This window comes from Choristoneura fumiferana, chromosome Z, assembly GCF_025370935.1.
Source record: "Choristoneura fumiferana chromosome Z, NRCan_CFum_1, whole genome shotgun sequence".
Taxonomy (NCBI): domain Eukaryota; kingdom Metazoa; phylum Arthropoda; class Insecta; order Lepidoptera; family Tortricidae; genus Choristoneura; species Choristoneura fumiferana.
Window position 1 is genome coordinate 17,656,224 of NC_133472.1, and position 4,871 is coordinate 17,661,094.

Here is a 4,871-nt window from a genome sequence, read left to right on the forward strand (position 1 = left end):
TGTTATAGTGGCCACAGTAATACACAATCTGTGAAAATTTCAAGTGTCTAACTTTAACGGCTTAAGAGATAGAACCCTGTGACAGACGGACAGACAAACAGACAGCGGAGTCTCAGTAATAGGGTCCCGTTGGCACTTTTTGGGTACGGAACCCTAAAAATAAAATAAAAACCAGCGAAAACGCGGCCTCTGCCATGTTCATGTCGCCATTGAGATGTACTAACCTGACAGACGAGCGGCACCGGCGGCACAGAGTTGCGGGCGCTGCTGAAGCTGGTGTCACTGCCATTGACCTTCTCCGCTGCGCTCGTGCTCATTGCGTCCAACGTTTTAGATTTGATTTCATCGTTATTAGCTCCACCCTCCTGGTAGTAAATTTTGTAACTTAAATCTTGGAAGGCAAATTGGCTTAAGCAATATTCTTCTGTAGAGGTTCTCAAGATGCGATATAAATATATCACCACCGCCCATAAACATCTGCAACACCAGGGGTATTGCAGATGCGTTGCCAAACTAGAGGCCTAAGATGGGATACTTCAAGTGCCAGTAATTTCACCGGCTGTCTTACTCTCCACGCCGAAACACAACAGTGCAAGCACTGCTGCTTCACGGCAGGATTAGCGAGCAAGGTGGTGGTAGCAATCCGGGCGGACCTTTCACAAGGTCCTACCACCTGAGATATCAAAAATAAGTTTTTTACAACTTTGATTTTTTTACAGGGCAGAACTGATTCTGATTACCTATTTTTAGTTCCTTGATATGGACTTCTCAAAATTAATGCCTGAATTAATCAATTATTTAAGATTATATTTCTTAAATAAACAAACTTTAAGCTATCAATTCATTTAATCATACAATCCTGCCAATTTTACATTTAGTAATTACCTTACCTTTGACAAATTCCAAAGAAAACTATTTCACCTACCTACTGAAAGTACAATCTAATTAGCCTTTGCCCAAGACTTTGTCTGCACATGCACATTCTTAAACTGCTATCCAGAATAAAAACTATCCTGTCTTTCCCGTCAATTTCGTCTTTACTAAATTGGTTCCGCAGTTTAAGAATGAAGAAGTAACTGAGAGACAGTTACTTTCGCATTTACAATATTAGTAGGGATAATACCTAAGTCAGTCATGTCACTCATGTCAAACTTGCAACTCAGGTCAATCAACATACCTTACTTATATTTTTATTATTGTTCTATTCTATAAGAATAAATGTAAGTTAGATCTGAACTGAAAACCTATTCCTAAGGTAGTAAACCAGTAGTTTATCCATCCATCTGTCAAAGGACAGTATCTTTTGAACCATATTGACTATATTCCTATGCTTGTTATATCAACAAATAATAAATATTAGATAAAGTTAATATTAGAAGAAGTCCCCATTAAATAAATATTTTTATTTACTTAAATGTTAATTACATTTCAGTTTCCAGCTTGTGCTTGGCTGATTATAATAGAAAGTAGTAGTGTTCTCAAGGACTATAGTCAATTAGCCCTAAATTTAAGCCTATTGGTTCTATTTTAGGGCTATGCTAATAAAGCAGGGCTTTAAATCTTGTCATTTTAAAAACCCTATGAGCCTATAAAAGTCTTCAGTTCTTTTTTCTGATGGAGTCTTTTCTTATGTTAAGGCTAACGCTATTTTTGAGACTCAACTCAGGCTAAGAAAGCCATCATCAAATAAATTATGAAATAAACAACATGTAATTTAAGAAAAATAAAATAAATGTTTTACTTAAGTATTGCCAAAACAATTCAGCCATGACGAAAAGGCAAATTTAAAAATTCATGCAAATAAAAAAGTAATTATTATTTCGTAATTCGTATTTTGTGTAGGTAGGTATATCTTATCTATTCCGTAATTAATGAATGTCTTAAAATTTAAGGTGATTAATTAATTAATCACTAGAGTTAACCAATTTTCTAAACTTGATAATCTTGAATAAAAGCTTAGCCTTGAGGACTGTTTCATAGCCTTCATAGCCATTTCAGAGGGTTAGGCGTTGCTGTTGTCAGACTAGCCTTAAAATAGCTTAGGCCTTTAAGACCTTTAGACCTCCAACAAGTAGTCTTGAATAGGTCTAGCCTAAAGGACTAAAAGTATTTATGGGCTTTTAGCCTTTCAAGCCCCTTAATTACAAGCTACCCACCATAAAAAGGCTAAAAGCCTAGTCCTCGAGAACACAAGAAAGTATTTTGACTTCCCTCCTCTTCTTATACCTATATATTTTGTACTACATACCAGTTCTAAAGGTAAACATTTACTATGGATTGACATATCTAATTAGTAAAATAAAAGGGGATTCTGTAGACTGCTTACATGGTTACATTAATCACTAATTTAAAATTGAAGATTTCACATTTAAACATGGAAAAATAATCATCCAAAAATTGTAGGTTACCAAAGCTTACTTCTTGGTTGAAAGCTTTACTACCTAATATTAAGGTGAAGATATACTGACCTGTGGCAAGTCAAGTAAAGCCTTGCTGCTGCAGCTGGTCTCATTGCCGTTGTACCCATCTCCAGTACCTGTTGTCTCAGCCATCTTTGTATTTAATTCCTCCTGACCGGCTCTACACCGTTTTCTCGACATTATATTCTTATGCACATGGAATGTCAATATTCACCTAAACCAAAATATTTATTATAGAAATTGAAATTATTTTTCTATTTTGTTTGATAAACTATTACTATTGCTTAGAATGTCTTAGTAAATCTAAGAAAGACCTAAACAACCCTTTACAATATAAAGAACAATATGTTACCCTGCATTGGTTAACATTTTATGGCCTGGCAAGATCAAAGTTTATTAAGTTCATGTATGATTCACAGGACTTGGATTGATAGATGAGAAAAAAGAACAACCATAATATCATGCGGTCCTGTCGAAGAAGATGACATATCCAATCCAACACAATGAACAAACCAGGGTAACACCACTTTCAAAGCAACAGCAGGTTCGGTATTTAACCGCTGGTTATGCTCGATAGAAATAAGAATCGAAAAAGCTATCAAATTTTATACTTTCGTAAATTGACGAATCGAGTTCTGGAATTAAATCATATAAATTCAATCATGTTACAATAACCAAAAACTAGAACGAACGTACCATGTTACAAAACAAGGGAATCAAGGGATACTGGTCGGAATTTGAAGAATTGAATTGAATGGAGCTGCTTGCAATTGAAATAAAATGTCGAAACGTCAACTGTACGTACTGTCTGGTGACTAGTGACTGTCAACTGACTTGAGTCTTGAGGAGTTGGTTGGGTGACACTCTTTCCCGGCCCTGATAACACCGTCATGGAAATACGAACCCTGTTTTTTGTGGGTTGCCCACAGATTACTAATATGTAGCTAGCTAGGGTTGCCCATAAAAACTCGACAGGAGCTTCTATGGGTGTGTTCACGAAAAACAGGATCGGTATTTCCAACCTGGTATTATCCGGGCCGGGAAAGAGTGTCACCTTTAAATTAAAGGTCTAGTAACCAGGCCATAAAATTCCAAAAAAAAAGAAAGAAAAAAAGAGTGTCACCTTGGTGTCATCCGAGGAGTTTAATTGAATACAGATAAGAAAAGTATTTGATCTCTGGCAGGGGTGACTAAAACGATACTGCAATTGTAGCATAGTAAAAGACAAACCCATAGATATTTGGTTTTAATTAGCTTGAATCCGACATACGATATTGAGAAAGATACATACATATGACAACTTGACAGTAGACATAAAAAGGCATCGACAATAATCTAGGGCAGCACTAGTAAGGAGGTTTATATATCAGCAACCACTTACTTTTTTACGAGATTCGTACGTTCCGACAGGCTAAGGTGCAACCAGTTACATATTTTATATGGTTTTTATACAAATAAAAGTCTGTCCGAACATAATCATAGCCTGCCAACATAAGTAAGGCATATTTTTAACTTGGACAAATTTGTATTTGCGTATCAACGTCACGTGAAGTCGATTTACGATCGTAAAGTAAGTTAAAACCCAAAACGCTATGTAAATATTCATTCAGAATAAAAATAAACGCTTATTTAGAAAGAATGTCCCATCAATTAAACGTTTAAATCTTTATTAAACATCAATTTTGTTTACCTTCTCTTTGCGTTTTTACTAAAGTATGAACACGTTTAAAGTTTACTATTTCTCTAATTAATTTTGTATTGTAATTAATAAGTACCCAGTCGAAGAAAGAGTATTGTATGCAACGTTGACGTATTAAGTCAAAAAAAGCACGGGGCGTCTTTTTCTTACGATGTTCGCTAAAACACATCGTAACTCACGCCACTCACCTTTTTTAACCCTGTTATACAACTGTTGCATAAAATACTTTTCATCACACTTGCTCGTAAACAGTGTCGTAACATGCAGGCTACCTTGATTGCAACCCCCCAAATAAAACCCTCGACCTTAATGTGCTCCTCATGAAACCCGTGGTCGGTAAATGAGTCATTGCGCGTACAAATTTTCTTGTCATGAAGCCCAAGGTCGGTAAATGAGTCAGTGCCCGTACTGATGGCGCTGGCGCGCGCTGCTGCAGGACTACATGGACCACATGCACACGCACGTTGCGGCGCATGCCGAGGGAGGGGGAGGTTGAGGGCGACGCTGCCAAGAGCACAGCCTAAGGTATCGCCAATATTTGGAAGAATTATATTTTTTCTTCAACAAATATAAAATTTTACTTGCAAATGTTATGAAAAACATTGTACGTCGTACGGGCGGTACTAGAATTACGAACATCGACTCATTAAAGCTCTCAGTCTTCGACTTCGGGCTTCTAGTAGACTCTCGTTCGTAATTACTTATTTACCGCCCTTAAGACACAATATACTATTTCATCACACTTGCTCGTA

At 36.6% G+C, this 4,871-nt stretch overlaps 1 long non-coding RNA gene across 1 annotated transcript; it reads right to left on the bottom strand.

Moving 5' to 3' along the window:
* Window positions 1-208: 208 nt before the first annotated feature.
* LOC141430122 (uncharacterized) lies at window positions 209-3,286 on the bottom strand. The gene is made up of 3 exons (XR_012451616.1): window positions 3,117-3,286; window positions 2,469-2,634; window positions 209-365 (listed from the first exon to the last, which is right to left on the bottom strand). It is a non-coding gene; the product is annotated as an uncharacterized lncRNA (long non-coding RNA).
* Window positions 3,287-4,871: the final 1,585 nt, after the last annotated feature.